Source organism: Aegilops tauschii, chromosome 4 (assembly GCF_002575655.3).
Source record: "Aegilops tauschii subsp. strangulata cultivar AL8/78 chromosome 4, Aet v6.0, whole genome shotgun sequence".
Taxonomy (NCBI): domain Eukaryota; kingdom Viridiplantae; phylum Streptophyta; class Magnoliopsida; order Poales; family Poaceae; genus Aegilops; species Aegilops tauschii.
The window spans coordinates 23,608,125-23,624,941 of NC_053038.3; positions in this window are offsets into that span (position 1 = coordinate 23,608,125).

Consider the following 16,817-nt stretch of genomic DNA (forward strand, 5'->3'; position numbering starts at 1 on the left):
CATGCTAGAATTGTATTGATAGGAAACTCAGATACATGTGTGGATACATAGACAACACCATGTCCCTAGTAAGCCTCTAGTTGATTAGCTCGTTGATCAATAGATGGTTACGGTTTCCTGACCATGGACATTGGATGTCGTTGATAACGGGATCACATCATTAGGAGAATGATGTGATGGACAAGACCCAATCCTAAGCCTAGCACAAGATCGTGTAGTTCGTTTGCTCAGAGCTTTTCTAATGTCAAGTATCATTTCCTTAGACCATGAGATTGTGCAACTCCCGGATACCGTAGGAATGCTTTGGGTGTGCCAAACGTCACAACGTAACTGGGTGGCTATAAAGGTGCACTACGGGTATCTCCGAAAGTGTCTGTTGGGTTGGCACGAATCGAGACTGGGATTTGTCACTCCGTGTAAACGGAGAGGTATCTCTGGGCCCACTCGGTAGGACATCATCATAATGTGCACAAGGTGACCAAGGAGTTGATCACGGGATGATGTGAGTTACGGAACGAGTAAAGAGACATGCCGGTAACGAGATTGAACAAGGTATAGGGATACCGACGATCGAATCTCGGGCAAGTAACATACCGTTAGACAAAGGGAATTGCATACGGGATTGATTGAATCCCCGACATCGTGGTTCATCCGATGAGATCATCGTGGAACATGTGGGAGCCAACATGGGTATCCAGATCCCGCTGTTGGTTATTGACCGGAGAACGTCTCGGTCATGTCTGCATGGTTCCCGAACCCGTAGGGTCTACACGCTTAAGGTTCGATGACGCTAGGGTTATAGGGAAAGTATATATGTGGTTACCGAATGTTGTTCGGAGTCCCGGATGAGATCCCGGACGTCACGAGGAGTTCCGGAATGGTCCGGAGGTAAAGATTTATATATGGAAAGTTGTTGTTCGGGTTCCGGGAAAAGTTCGGGTTTTTTCGGTATTGTACCGGGAAGCTTCCAGAAGGTTCCGGAGGATTCCGGAGGGGTCCGGAGGTCCGGAAAATGTTCCACCACGTCCAATACAGCAGCATGGGCTGTAAGGGAGCGCCCTAGCCTTAATGGGCCAGGGGCACCAGCCCCCCCAAGGCCCATGCGCATGGGAGAGGGGAAACCCTAAGGGGGAGGGCCTCCACTTGACTTGGGAGGCACTCCTCCCCCCTTTGGCCGCCCCCCCAAGCCCCATCTAGGGCTGGCCGCACCCCTTGAGGGGGAAAACCCTAGATGGGGGTGCAGCCCTCCCCCTCCCCTATATATATTGAGGTTTTGGGGCTGCCATAGACATGAGAACGTCTCCTTTTTGGCGCAGCCCTACCCCTCTTCCTCCTTCTCCTCTCCCGCGGTGCTTGGCGAAGCCCTGCGGGATTGCCACGCTCCTCCACCACCACCATGCCGTCGTGTTGCTGCTGGATGGAGTCTTCCCCAACCTCTCCCTCTCTCCTTGCTGGATCAAGGCATGGGAGACGTCACCGGGCTGCACGTGTGTTGAACGCGGAGGCACCGTTCTTTCGGTGCTTAGATCGGAATCAACCGCGATCTGAATCGCTACGAGTACGACTCCCTCATCCGCGTTCTTGCAACGCTTCCGCATCGCGATCTACAAGGGTATGTAGATTCACTCCCCTTCTCCTCGTTGCTAGATTACTCAATAGATTGATCTTGGTGATGCGTAGAAAATTTTGAATTTCTGCTACGTTCACCAACAGTGGCATCATGAGCTAGGTCTATGCGTAGTTTCTATGCACGAGTAGAACACAAAGTAGTTGTGGGCGTCGATGTTGTCAATTCTTCTTGCCGCTACTAGTCTTATCTTGTTTCGGCGGCATTGTGGGATGAAGCGGCCCGGACCGACCTTACACGTACGCTTACGTGAGACAGGTTCCACCGACTGACATGCACTAGTTGCATAAGGTGGCTAGCGGGTGTCTGTCTCTCCCACTTTAGTCGGAACGGATTCGATGAAAAGGGTCCTTATGAAGGGTAAATAGAAATTGGCATATCACGTTGTGGTCATACGTAGGTAAGAAACGTTCTTGCTAGAAACCTACAAACCACGTAAAAAAAAACTTGCAACAACAATTAGAGGACGTCTAACTTGTTTTTGCAGCAAGTGCTATGTGATGTGATATGGCCAGAAGATGTGATGAATGATATATGTGATGTATGAGATTGATCATATTCTTGTAATAAGAATCACGACTTGCATGTCGATGAGAATGACAACCGGCAGGAGCCATAGGAGTTGTCTTTATTATTTTGTATGACCTGCGTGTCATTGAATAACGCCATGTAAATTACTTTACTTTATTGCTAAACGCGTTAGCCATAGAAGTTGAAGTAACCGTTGGCGTGACAACTTCATGAAGACACAATGATGGAGATCATGGTGTCATGCCGGTGACAAGGATGATCATGGTGCCCCGAAGATGGAGATCAAAGGAGCATGATGATATTGGCCATATCATGTCACTATTTGATTGCATGTGATGTTTATCATGTTTTTGCATCTTATTTGCTTAGAACGGCGGTAGTAAGTAAGATGATCCCTCACTAAAATTTCAAGAAAGTGTTCACCCTAACTGTGCACCGTTGCGAAGGTTCGTCGTTTCGAAGCACCACGTGATGATCGGGTGTGATAGATTCTTACGTTCGAATACAACGGGTGTTGACGAGCCTAGCATGTACAGACATGGCCTCGGCACACACGCAATACACTTAGGTTGACTTGACGAGCCTAGCATGTACAGACATGGCCTCGGAACACAAGAGACCGAAAGGTCGAACATGAGTCGTATAGCAGATACGATCAACATGGAGATGTTCACCGATGATGACTAGTCCGTCTCACGTGATGATCGGACACGGCCTAGTTTGACTCGGATCATGTATCACTTAGATGACTAGAGGGATGTCTATCTGAGTGGGAGTTCAATAATCAGATGAACTTCATTATCATGAACATAGTCAAAAAGGTATTTGCAAATTATGTCATAGCTTGCGCTTTAAGTTCTACTGGTTAAGATATGTTCCTAGAGAAAATTTAGTTGAAAGTTGGTAGTAGCAATTATGCGGACTGGGTCCGTAAACTGAGGATTATCCTCATTGCTGCACAGAAGGCTTATGTCCTTAATGCACCGCTCGGTGTGCTGAACCTCAGCGTCGTCTGTAGATGTTACGAAACATCTGACATACACGTTTTGATGACTACGTGATAGTTCAGTGCGGTTTAGAATTGAGGCACCAAAGAAGTTTTATGAAACGTCGCAGAACATGTGAGTTGTTCCGAAGACTGAAATTGGGATTTCAGACCAGTGCCCACGTCAAGAGGTATGAGACCTCTGACAAGTTTCTTAAGCCTGCAAACTAAGGGAGGAAAGCTCAATCGTTGAGCGTGTGCTCAGATTGTCTGAGTGCCACAATCGCTTGAATCGAGTGGGAGTTAATCTCCCAGATGAGATAGTGATAGTTCTCCATAGTCACTGCCACCAAGCTAGTAGAGCTTCGTGATGAACTATAACATATCAAGGATAGTTATGATGATCCTTGAGCTATTCGCGATGTTTGACACCGCGAGAGTAGAAATCGAGAAGGAGCATCAATTGTTGATGGTTAGTAAAACCACTAGTTTAAGAAGGGCAAGGGCAAAAGGGATACTTCATGAAACAGCAAGTCGTTTGCTGCTCTAGCGAAGAATCCCAAGGTTGAACCCAAACCCGAGACTAAGTGCTTCTGTAATGAGAGGAACGGTCACTGAAGCAGTACTACCCTAGATACTTGGTAGATGAGAAGGCAGGCAAGGTCGACAGAAGTATATTGGATATACGTTATATGAATGTGTACTTTACTAGTACTCCTAGCAGCACCAGGGTATTAGATACTGGTTCGGTTGCTAAGTGTTAGTAACTCGAAATAAAAGCTGTGGAATAAATGGGGACTAGCTAAAGGTGAGATGACGATATGTGTTGGAAGTGTTTCCAAGGTTGATGTGATCAAGCATCGCATGCTCCCTCTACCATCGAGATTTGGTGTTTGCGTTGAACATGATCGGATTATGTTTACCGCAAAACGGTTATTCATTTAAGGAGAATAATGGTTACTCTGTTTATTTGAATAAAACCTTCAATGGTCTTGCACCTGAAATGAATCTCGATCGTAGTGATACACATGTTCGTGCCAAAAGATATAAAATAGTAATGATAGTACCACATACTTGTGGCACTGCCACTTGAGTCATATTGGTATAGAACGCATGAGGAAGCTCCATGTGGATGGATCTTTGGACTCGCTCATTTTTTGAAAAGATTGAGACATGCGAACCATGTCTATTGGTATATATGCATGAAGAAACTCCATGCAGATGGATCGTTTAGACTCACTTGATTATGAATCACTTGAGACATGCAAATCATACCACATGGGCAAGATGACTGAAAGTCCTCGTTTTCAGTAAGATGGAACAAGAGAGCAACTTATTGGAAGTAATACATTTTGATGTACGCAGTCCAATGAGTGCTGAGGCATGCAGTGGATATCGTTATGTTCTTACTTCACAGATAATTTGAGTAGATGCTGAGTGTATTTACTTGATGAAACACTAGTCTGAATTATTGAAAGGTTCAAGTAATTTCAGAGTGAAGTTGAAGATCGTCGTAACAAGAGGATAAAATGTCTGTGATATGATCATAGAGATGAGTATCTGAGATACGAGTTTGGCACACAATTGAGACATTGTGGAAAGTGTTTCACAATTAATACCGCCTGGAACACCATAGTGTGATGGTGTGTCCGAACATCATAACTGCACCCTATTGGATATGGTGCATACCATGATGTTTCTTATCAAATTACCACTATTGTTTATGGGTTAGGCATTAGAGACAACCGCATTCACTTTAAAAGGGGCACCACGCAATTCCGTTGAGACGACACCGTTTAGAGAAACCTAAGTTGTCGTTTCTTAAAAGTTTGGGGCTGCGATGCTTATGTGAAAAAGTTTCAAGCTGATAAGCTCGAACCCAAAGCGGATAAATACATCTTCATAGAAAACCCAAAACAGTTGGGTATACCTCCTATTTCAGATCTGGAAGCAAAAGTAATTGCTTCTAGAAACAGGTCCTTTCTCGAGGAAAAGTTTCTCTCGAAAGAATTGAGTGGGAGGATGGTGGAGACTTGATAAGGTTATTGAACCGTCACTTCAACTAGTGTGTAGCAGGGCACAGGAAGTTGTTCCTGTGGCACCTACACCAGTTGAAGTGGAAGCTTATGATAGTGATCATGAAACTTCGGATCAAGTCACTACCAAACCTCGTAGGACGACGAGGATGCGTGCTACTTCAGAGTGGTACGTGATCCTGTCTTGAAACTCATGTTGTTAGACAACAATGAACCTACGAGCTATGGAGAAGCGATGGTGGGCCAATATTCCGACAAATGGTTAGAATCCATGAAATCCGAGATAAATGGAGAAGAAGACGGACGTGGACGGTAATGTTACCGTCTATGAAGCTCGACTTGTGGCAAAGAGTATTTTCACAAGTTCAATGAGTTGACTACGATGAGATTTTCTCATCCGTAGCGATGCTTGAGTCCGTCGGAATCATGTTAGCATTAGCTGCATTTATGAAATCTGGCAGATGGATGTCAAAACAAGTTTCCTTACCAGTTTTCGTAAGGAAAGGTTGTATGTGATACAATCAGAAAGGTTTTGTCCATCCTAAGGATGCTAAAAGGTATGCTAGCTCCAGCGATCCTTCTAAGGACTGGAGTAAGCATCTCGGAGTTGGAATGTGCGCTTTGATGAGATGATCAAAGATTTTAGATTTATACAAAGTTTATGAGAAACTTGTATTTCCAATAAAGTGAGTGGGAGCGCTACAACATTTCTGATAAGTATATGTGAATGACATATTGTTGATCCGAAATGATGTAAAATTTCTGGAAAGCATAAAGGGTTGTTTGAAAGGAGTTTTTCAAAGGAAGACCTGGATAAAAGCTGCTTACATATTGGGCATCAAGATCTATAGAGATAGATCAAGACGCCCGATGATACTTTCAAAAGAACGCACACCTTGACATGATTTTGAAAGAGTTCAAAATAGATCAGCAAAGAAGGAGTTCTTGGCTGTGTTACAAGGTGTGAGTATTGAGTAAGACTCAAGACCTGACCACAGCAGAAGAGAGAGAAAGGACGAAGGTCGTCCCCTATGCTTTAGACGTAGGCTCTGCAGTATGCTATGCTGTGTACAGCACATGAAGTGTGCCTTGCCATGAGTTGGTCAAGGGGTACAATAGTGATCCGGGAATGGATCACATGACAGCGGTCGAACTTATCCTTAGTATCTAGTGGACTAAGGAATTTTCTCGATTATGGAGGTGAAAAGGAGTTCGTCGTAAAGGGTTACGTCGATGCGAACTTTGACACTAATCCGGATGACTCTGAGTAGTAAACCGGATTCGTATAGTAGAGCAATTATTTGAAATGGCTCCAAATAGCGCGTGGTAGCATCCACAAGATGACATAGATATTCATAAAGCACACACGAATCTGAAAGGTTCAGACCCGTTGACTAATAACCTCTCTCACAAGCATAACATGATCAAACCAGAACTCATTGAGTGTTAATCACATAGAGATGTGAACTAGATTGTTGACTCTAGTAAACTCTTGGGTGTTTGGTCACATGGTGATGTGACCTGTCAGTGTTAATCACATGGTGATGTGAACTAGATTATTGACTCTAGTGCAAGTGGGAGACTGTTGGAAATATGCCCTAGAGGCAATAATAAATAGGTTATTATTATATTTCCTTGTTCATGATAATCGTTTATTATCCATGCTAGAATTGTATTGATAGGAAACTCAGATACATGTGTGGATACATAGACAACACCATGTCCCTAGTAAGCCTCTAGTTGATTAGCTCGTTGATCAATAGATGGTTACGGTTTCCTGACCATGGACATTGGATGTCATTGATAACGGGATCACATCATTAGGAGAATGATGTGATGGACAAGACCCAATCCTAAGCCTAGCACAAGATCGTGTAGTTCGTTTGCTCAGAGCTTTTCTAATGTCAAGTATCATTTCCTTAGACCATGAGATTGTGCAACTCCCGGATACCGTAGGAATGCTTTGGGTGTGCCAAACGTCACAACGTAACTGGGTGGCTATAAAGGTGCACTACGGGTATCTCCGAAAGTGTCTGTTGGGTTGGCACGAATCGAGACTGGGATTTGTCACTCCGTGTAAACGGAGAGGTATCTCTGGGCCCACTCGGTAGGACATCATCATAATGTGCACAAGGTGACCAAGGAGTTGATCACGGGATGATGTGAGTTACGGAACGAGTAAAGAGACATGCCGGTAACGAGATTGAACAAGGTATAGGGATACCGACGATCGAATCTCGGGCAAGTAACATACCGTTAGACAAAGGGAATTGCATACGGGATTGATTGAATCCCCGACATCGTGGTTCATCCGATGAGATCATCGTGGAACATGTGGGAGCCAACATGGGTATCCAGATCCCGCTGTTGGTTATTGACCGGAGAACGTCTCGGTCATGTCTGCATGGTTCCCGAACCCGTAGGGTCTACACGCTTAAGGTTCGATGACGCTAGGGTTATAGGGAAAGTATATATGTGGTTACCGAATGTTGTTCGGAGTCCCGGATGAGATCCCGGACGTCACGAGGAGTTCCGGAATGGTCCGGAGGTAAAGATTTATATATGGAAAGTTGTTGTTCGGGTTCCGGGAAAAGTTCGGGTTTTTTCGGTATTGTACCGGGAAGCTTCCAGAAGGTTCCGGAGGATTCCGGAGGGGTCCGGAGGTCCGGAAAATGTTCCACCACGTCCAATACAGCAGCATGGGCTGTAAGGGAGCGCCCTAGCCTTAATGGGCCAGGGGCACCAGCCCCCCCAAGGCCCATGCGCATGGGAGAGGGGAAACCCTAAGGGGGAGGGCCTCCACTTGACTTGGGAGGCACTCCTCCCCCCTTTGGCCGCCCCCCCAAGCCCCATCTAGGGCTGGCCGCACCCCTTGAGGGGGAAAACCCTAGATGGGGGCGCAGCCCTCCCCCTCCCCTATATATATTGAGGTTTTGGGGCTGCCATAGACATGAGAACGTCTCCTTTTTGGCGCAGCCCTACCCCTCTTCCTCCTTCTCCTCTCCCGCGGTGCTTGGCGAAGCCCTGCGGGATTGCCACGCTCCTCCACCACCACCATGCCGTCGTGTTGCTGCTGGATGGAGTCTTCCCCAACCTCTCCCTCTCTCCTTGCTGGATCAAGGCATGGGAGACGTCACCGGGCTGCACGTGTGTTGAACGCGGAGGCACCGTTCTTTCGGTGCTTAGATCGGAATCAACCGCGATCTGAATCGCTACGAGTACGACTCCCTCATCCGCGTTCTTGCAACGCTTCCGCATCGCGATCTACAAGGGTATGTAGATTCACTCCCCTTCCCCTCGTTGCTAGATTACTCAATAGATTGATCTTGGTGATGCGTAGAAAATTTTGAATTTCTGCTACGTTCCCCAACAGGCGGAGGCCAAGGAAGCAAGAGAAGACGGCGTCGACCTACTAGAAGAAGGCCGGCTGTTAGCACTCAGCCGGTCCGCCATCTACCAGCAAGGGTCGCGCCGCTACCACAACCGCAAGGTCAAGCCAAGATCCTTCCAAGAGGGCGACCTTGTGCTCCGGCGGATCCATTGAACAGCCGGCCAGCACAAGCTCTCGGCCCCTTGGGAAGGCCCCTTCGTCATCAGCAAGGCACTAGGCAACGACTCCTACTACTTGATCGACGCGCAAAAACCAAGAGCACGCAAGAGAGACGACTCCGGCAAGGAGTCGGAGCGACCATGGAACGCGAACCTCCTGAGAAGATTTTACAGTTGAAAGCAGTATGTATCATTCTACCCTTTTGTATTAAGTACGAACCAACAGGCCCCCCGAACAGTACTCGGGGACTGCCTTTATTTATCTATGAATGACGAGTGTCATATCCATGAATGTATCATTACATTTGATTTCTCGTCTGGCACCGGGTTCGACTAGTCGGCCCGGGGACTGGCCGCCTTGAGCTATATTAAAAGTTCTACCTGAAGTCAGACAACTAGTGTGCCGGCTCCCGAATCCTCTCTTGTTGAAAGTCGCAGCTCGAAGAACCGACTGTCCGACTAGCAAGAGACAAGGCAGAAAGGATGCCCACACGAAAAACGACTAAGGACTAACGAACTTATATAGCGAAAAGACGGCCTCCAACCACGCCTGCCGGCTGTCAGAACAGCCGGCTGGCCGGCTTCCTAAAACACTTAGCTCTAATCTAACAAAGCTAGAGTACTTGCCCCCCCCCCAATTGGCCAAGCACTCCTCCAGCTACAGATTGCAGAGCAACTGTTTGACTGAGGAGGCGACAACCAAGGGAGGGCGGCAAAGGAAACAGCAGAAGGGTGAAAAGCAAAGTACGAGGAAAAGCCAAATGCACGCATAAGTTATATATACATATAAAAGCCCCCAACAGGCCGGCAATCGACATAGTTTGAATACACCCCCAGTGGGTGGAATTGTGCAGACTTAACAAAATATTGTTCCAAAAGTGACAAGACAGGAAAACAAAAGATAGCAGACTAGACTAAGGCGCGGTGCGGGAGCCAGGCTGGTCGGTGGAGATGGCGTCACCGGCTGAAGGAGTGGCCGGCTAGCGGGTCTCGGCTTGGTCACCACCAGTGGCAGGCGACGCACCCATGCGTGACGTGGTGCTGGAGGCGCGGTCAGGCTGAGGCTGGTCGGCCGCTCCACCATCCGGCTCGGCGTCTTCACCCTCCTCCTCTTCCTCGCCCTCGTCGCTGGAGTCGATCTCCTCCGCCGAGTCTTCATCATCTGTTGGGTTCAGCCCGAACCACTCCTCCGGCTGGGCGACACCGTTGTCATCTACCTCAGGGGCGAAGACGCTGGTGTCGGTGTAGTTGGCGATCGCCGAAGCCCGCCGGATGATAGCCGGCCGCGCCGGCTCCAGCTCCGTGTCGGCTTGCTGCCGCCAGGTAGCCAGCTGTCCAGGCTCAGGCCGGGATACCAGGCCTTGACGAACTCCAGCGCCCGCCTGGCGCCGGACCGAGCCACCGAGGCCTTCCAGGCTTCAAAGCGGCCGACTGCCACCTCCAGCCAGTCGGCAGTCCGACTGGGGGTGTGAGGAACCACTTGGCCGGGCCAGAGGGCGGCCAACACTTGCGCCCCAGCGCGCTGAAGCCGGCGAAGCAGTCGGTGAGCCGGCTGGAGACGGGCCTGGATCGCCAAGAGCTGCTCCTCCAGCGAACGGCCAGCGGTTGGTGCAATCTCGAAGCCAGCCTACCTTCGCGCTTGGCGGCGGGCCTCGATGATCTGGTTGGCGGCGGTAGAATAGCCAGGGAAGTACTCTGTGCAAGAAAGAAAGAGAAGGAAGAGAAAACACCAAGTCAGAAAACGAGCCAAAAGCGGCAGACGGCAAGAAAGGACGAAGAAGTAGGCGGCTTACCGTCAACCAGATCTTCGATCTGACCATAGCCAGTGATCAGAGTCTGCCTTACTTCAGCCCAGTCAGCCGTTTCTGTCTCGTACTCGGCCTGGAGGGCGGCTTCGCGGTCCTGCACCGCCTTCAGAGCCGCCTTGTGGCCCTCCTCCTAGTCGGCCAACTTCTTGGCCAGGCAGTCACGGTCCTGCACCAAGGCGGCAAGCTCGGCCTCCTTGGCACGAAGGGCAGTCTGAGACTCTCCCAGCTGTGCCCTCAGACTGGCGTTGGCCGCTGCAGAGACGGCAGAAAAAGAAGAAACAATAAGAGGAAGTCGTCAAGGAAGATCCGACCCGACTGCTCAGCAGTCGGCCCGAATCTCGGGGACTACACCCAGTGGGTGCGCTGACGCGCCCCCACGTGAGATCAAGAACAAAAGCACTTACCCCGGCTCTCAGTTAGGTCGGCGGTCTTCTGGGTCAGCTCCCGAGCCTGGGAGTTGAAGGCAGCCGCGTGAAGATTGTGGTAGTCCTGCAAGACAGGCAGAAGATCGGAGTAAGAACAAGAATAGCAAAGCCAAATCCACTAAGAAGTTCCAAGCCGCCTGCTCAGCAGCCGACTCGGAACTCGGGGACTACACCCAGTGGGTGCGCTGACGCGCCCCCACGGAAGAAACCAAGATCAAGAAGAAGCAAGATAAGAAGACTGACCCGGATGGCCGCCCGCGTCGCAAGGAATTCGTCGGTGTACTGCCTCAGCGCCGTAGCCTGGGCCTGGAGCCGGGTCCGGACGTCCTGCGCGGCCACGTTCATCACGGCCGTCCCTCCGCCCGGCGTCCACCCCGAGGTGGCGCTGGCCACCTCCACGTCCTGGGCCGACGAGCTGGAGCCCGCGGCCGGCTGCGGCTCCGACGCAGCCTTCTGTGGCTCTGACGCAGCCTTCCCCGCGCGCCGGCTCGGCGGCATCCGGACCGCCAGCTCAGTCCTCGCGGCCGGCTCGCCCCCCGCCGACTGCGCAGGCGGCAGATTAGGCCGGCCGCCTTGAGCCGTCCCAGTCGGCGGGGTCGGCACCGGCGCCCTCTCCAGGATGACGACGTCGTCGTCCCTCTCCAGCCCTGGCTGGTCGCTGCCGGCTTCTTCTGGCGGGGGCTCCGGGGCCCCAGGCGCTGCGACGCGCAGTGGGGTGACCAACAAGGCCTCCTTCGCCGACGCCGCAGCTGCAGCCTCCGCTTGGGCCTTGGCTGCGGCATCGGCGCGCGCCTTCGCCGCCTCCTCCTCCTGCGCCGCCTGGGCGGCGGCTGCCTCCCGCGCGTTCCGTTCCGTCTCCGCCTGAAGGTCGGCACGGGGGTCCACGCGGCGAGTGGTGCTCCCAGATCCCCTCGGCGACTCAACGATGGAGGCGGCAGCCGCCCGCTCGAGCGACAATGGAGCTCTGGTTGTTTGGAGAAAAAGACGAGGATTCAGGAACCACCAGAGAAAAGAAAAAAGAAAAAAGAGTACATGAAGGAGCTTGAACTTACGCCGACACCGTCTGCGGTTGCTTCACCGTCTTGCGGAAGCGAGCCGCCTTCGCGGCCGCCTCCTCCCACCTGGTCGCCGCTGCCCCGCCTCGGGGCTTCTTCGTCCGACTGCCGAACAAACCCTGTGCAGCGCGACGCTTTTGTCAGCCGCCCCGAGCAGGCGGTGCAGCGGAGGAACCCGCGCCGCGGCTAGATGCCGACTGACGGCGTGGGACGACTTCGGCCTCGTCGTCGTCCGGCCAGTCGTCGAAGGTGACTCCATGCCCGGAGCCGCCTGCTTCGCCGCCGGCTTGGCCATCACCCAGGTCGGTGTTGTCGTCCATAGCGGCCACCCCCAAGTCGGGGTCCTCCAGATCGTGCTCTATCCGGTCGGGGGCGAATCGGCGCTCCGCGCCCGACCCGCCTGCAGGCCGAAGAAGAGGGCTCTGTCGAAAACAAGCCGACTAGTCAGAGTCGGCCAAAGGAACTCGGCGACAAAGCTGAGAGAAAAAGAAGAGACAAGGAGAACATACCGTGGGCGGTGGATTGGCTCGGCTATATGGCTCCTTGCCGAACTGCCACTCTTCGGAGAGTTTGCAGTTCGCAAGGTAGTTCACCATATAGGCCACCTCCTCGTGCAGCATGTCCTTGGTACACATCCGGCTTGGATCGAGCTGGCCGCTCATCTGACAGATCAGATGAGGGCGGCTCTGGAGCGGGAGTACCCGGCGCGTGACGAAGGCGGCCAGCAGGTCGGGCCCCAACAAGCCCTCCGACTGGGTCATCGCTCGCACTCGGGCGACGGCTGCGGATCCAGCCGTCATCAGCGTCACGGCCCGGTAGGACCACTGGGGCCTCCTGCCCGCCGGTGGGCCGGCTACGTAAGCCGGCAGGTTGACGTAGTCGCCCTGCGGGGTGATGTTCCTGACGTAGAAGCACGACTTTTGCCATAACTTCACCGACTGGGTCAGCGTGATGATGGGGAAGGGGTTGTCGGCAGCCACCCTCCGCATCACGATGAAGGCGCCAGTCTGAGCCGGCACGCCCTGCATGCGCGTGCCCATCTTGGACTGGAAGAACTCCCCCCAGAGCTCGAGGGTAGGGAGGACGCCGAGGTAGCCTTCGCACAGGGTGACGAAGGCAGACAGCAGCACCACCGCGTTCGGGGTAAGGTGGTGCGGCTGGAGCTGGTAGAACTCGAGCCAGGAGCGGCAGAAGGCGCTCACGGGCAGGCCGATGCCGCGCAAGAAATGCGAGCGGAAGACCACCCGCTCACCCTCCCGCGGCTCCGGCGTAAGCTCCTTCGCCGGCGCCAGACGGACCTCCACCATGTCCGCGCTGGGCAGCCGCCGCGTCTTGCGGAGGAAGTCGACGTGATCCTCGTGGACGTTGGAGCCGTCCCAATCCCCGCCGTACTGCTCCGTGGCGGGAGGCATGGTGAAAACGAGCGCGGCGGCGGAGGAACGAGTGGTGGAAGAGCGCGGCGGCGAGGCGCTGTTGCAAGAAAGGGCAGGAGGAAGAAGATGGTGGAAAGAGGAGGAGCGTGCGAGAGCCTGCCGCTCTCCCCCCTCCCCCTACTTATAGCTTCGCAAGGTGAAGCCAGGGAGGCCGGACGTGGGGTGAGACGTGGGATTAACTGCACCCACTCCCCCCACGCCTCGCGGTTATTGCGCCCTAAAGGCGTGCCGAAACTGCCGCATGGAGATGTGCGGGCGGTTTCGGGCTGCAGAGGATCCATGCCTGGGCCGGGGCGTGGACGTGGCGGGCCCCCGCCCTGCGGAGACGTCCCGTCGCGCGTGTGGGCTGGCAGGCTTTTTGGCCGAGAGAGGCCACGTGGTTCGCAGGCGGCAAGTGGCCGGCCCGCGGCCCGGTGCACGCGCTGGCGAGCTCCCGCCCTCCGACTCCAGAATTTTTGGCCAAGACGGCGCGCCTAACCAAGGCCGGCTCCCAGCTGGCGGCTTGTCAAGATAGGAAGCTGACCGAGCTTCTCGACTCCTACCCAACCTCGAAGCCCAATCAGCTTCGGGGACTACTGTCGGAGTAAATGGCCACGGGTAGCCTAACCGACTGCCCCTGGCTCTTCCAAAAAATTATCAGGCCTTTGGGCCTTCAAGCATTTCAAGCATTGGGCCGCCTTCCCCGGTCGGCTATTTCTAAAGCCGACTCCCCGAAGGCGACCCAGCCTCAGCAACCTCCCCCCAAGATAACCACGGGATGGCCGACTCTAGGAAGCCGGCCATAGAGGATGCCGACTTCCCAGAGCCGGCCATAAAGATCGCCGACTCCCCAGAGTCGGTCACGAAGAGCGCCGACTCCAAGGAGCCGGCCAAGACCGCAACCACCAAAACTACACCCACATAACGGTGACAAGACGGGGTGTGGCCACAGTGCGGCCCACTACCCCCGAAGCCCGAGGCAGGCATGGCCGCAGGACGCCGTACGGGACGGCCATCTCCCGTCCGGCTCGGCACTGTAGCCATGCTGGCCTCAACGTCACCCACGGCAGACGCCAGTACGGCCCACGGGCGGCGGGCCCCTTCAGCCAGAGAGAGGCGCGAAGGCGGCCCGGCCTCCCCCAGTCGGCCAAGGGCGTAGCCGGCCCCTAGAAGCCGGCTACCCCCTCCCTCGAAGCATGTGCCACATTAATGAGACAAGACGAGGTAAGGCTACAATGAGAGCCCTCGAGGCGGCACACTGTAGCCACACTTATCTCGACGGAGCCCTCGTCATCAGGGGCGAGGCTACAGTAAGCAGCCGCCGACAAGACCCTAGGCGGTGGGGCCGGCCTGTCAACCAAGAGGCCGGCAGCTGGCGGGACCCACCAGTCGGCGGGCCCCAACGACCGGCGAAGAAGCCGGCGAGCGTAGACACTGACGGCTGGGACCAGCACCCAGCCGGATTACAATTGTACCCCCGGGGGTAGGCCTATATAAACCCCCCGGGACACCCATGCAAAGGGTTGGCTTCTTAGCATTACACACACACCATAGAGAGAGAGAGAGAAGCAAGAGCTAGCCTTGTTCTCCTTCTCCCTTGAACCCAACAGCTCTAGGAGCGATTGTAGTTACTCTTTCTGATCTAGTGATCACGCGGAGACCCCGCAGAGCAGGACTAGGGGTGTTATCTCCTCGGAGAGCCCCGAACCTGGGTAAGATTCGCCGGCGTGCATGTCTTCGCCTCATCCCGTTTCCAGGCACCGGCGACGTCTTATTGGCATCCACAATGATAAGCCACCCGTTGGCATATGTCGCACCTACCACCCGACCGGGTGCTTTCCGATTAGGAGGACTCATAGCCGCGGAGCTATGTCTCACCCGCAAATGATATGTATGTATCATACATTAGCGATCACCCGTTACAACGCTCTATTGGCCCAGCCTATATCGCAGCGAGCGTGAACCAACTACTAGCTTTACACCCCTAAAAAAATGTTGCTGGCATTATGAATGTTTCGTTGCTGTATTTTCCTTGTTTCTTTTTGGTATGTTTTGATTATTTTCTGTTTTTTCTTCTTTTCTTCAGAAATTCATAATTTTCTTGGAACTACAAAAATGTTCAGGACTTCAAATTTTGATTATGTATTTCAAATTTTTTTAAAAAAATTAAAACTAATCACAATTTCCTAGAAATGTACTTGTTCCACCAAAAATGCTCAGAATTTTGAAAATTATTGATTACTTCAAATAATGTTCACAAATTTAAAAATTTGTAAAATTTTAAAATTGTTCCGGTTTGAAAAAAATACAAATTCATGAACATTTTTTCAAATCCATAATTCTTTATGAAGTCGCGAAGATTTTTTGAATTCTCGAACAATTTTTAAAATTTGGGAACAATTTTTGAGTACCAAAACTTTTTTTGAATTAGTGAACATTATTTGAATACACGAACATTATTTGAATCCTTGAGCATTTGTCAAATTCATGCACAATTTTTGAATTAATGAACATTGCTTTTTAATTCTCGATAATTTTATTTTCATGAACAATCTTCGAACTCATGTTTTTTTTATTATGAACATGTTTTTAATTCAATTTTTAATATAGGAAACATTTTTTGAATTCTCTATCATTTATAAATTTCTTGATTTTTTTTTTGAATTCATGCACTTTTTTGAATCCGTGAACATTTAGTTGAAACAGATCTGGGTATAAAAAAGAACTAGGTAAAAACCGCCTAAAATAGGTGTAAAAAAGAGCCCACACTCCTGGGCCGGCCCATCACAAATTTAAAAATGCCATGTATTTGAAATATGTCTGTGAATTTGAAAATTGTTTTCTAAAAATGTTCAAAAAAAAAACTTGTTCACGAATTAAAAAGTTGTTCTTGCTCTGAGTACAAGCGAGTATATACTTCGTATCGGCACGAAGCAAAATTAATTTGCATTAATTACATCCATCCCGAGACAATAATGGACGTGTAGATTCTGGGGGTTGCAGACCCGAGAGCTCCTCCTCCGTGTCTACGCGTTGCTCACCTGTCCGGCTCATTTAACGAACCTCGCCTTTTCGTCATCGCCTATCATGCCAGGTGAATCCTATTTGGCGCTTAAGCACAGTGTAATTCGCACGTGGTACACACCTCCCTCTATCGATTTGTTAGCAGACCGGCCCATCCAGCGTATCGTACACATCGGAAGCTCCTCCAAATTACGGAAGCTTCCAAGCCCGGTTTTGAGAAGCTTATGGAAGCTTCAATTCCTTTTCTTTTCCTTTTCATTTCAGTTGTTTTTACCCGGTTTTTTTTCTGTTCCTTGTTTTCTATAAGAGATGCCACATTAGATTTGTGCCTCGTTGGCCGAGAAATGAGAGGAAAGAGAAGAGAA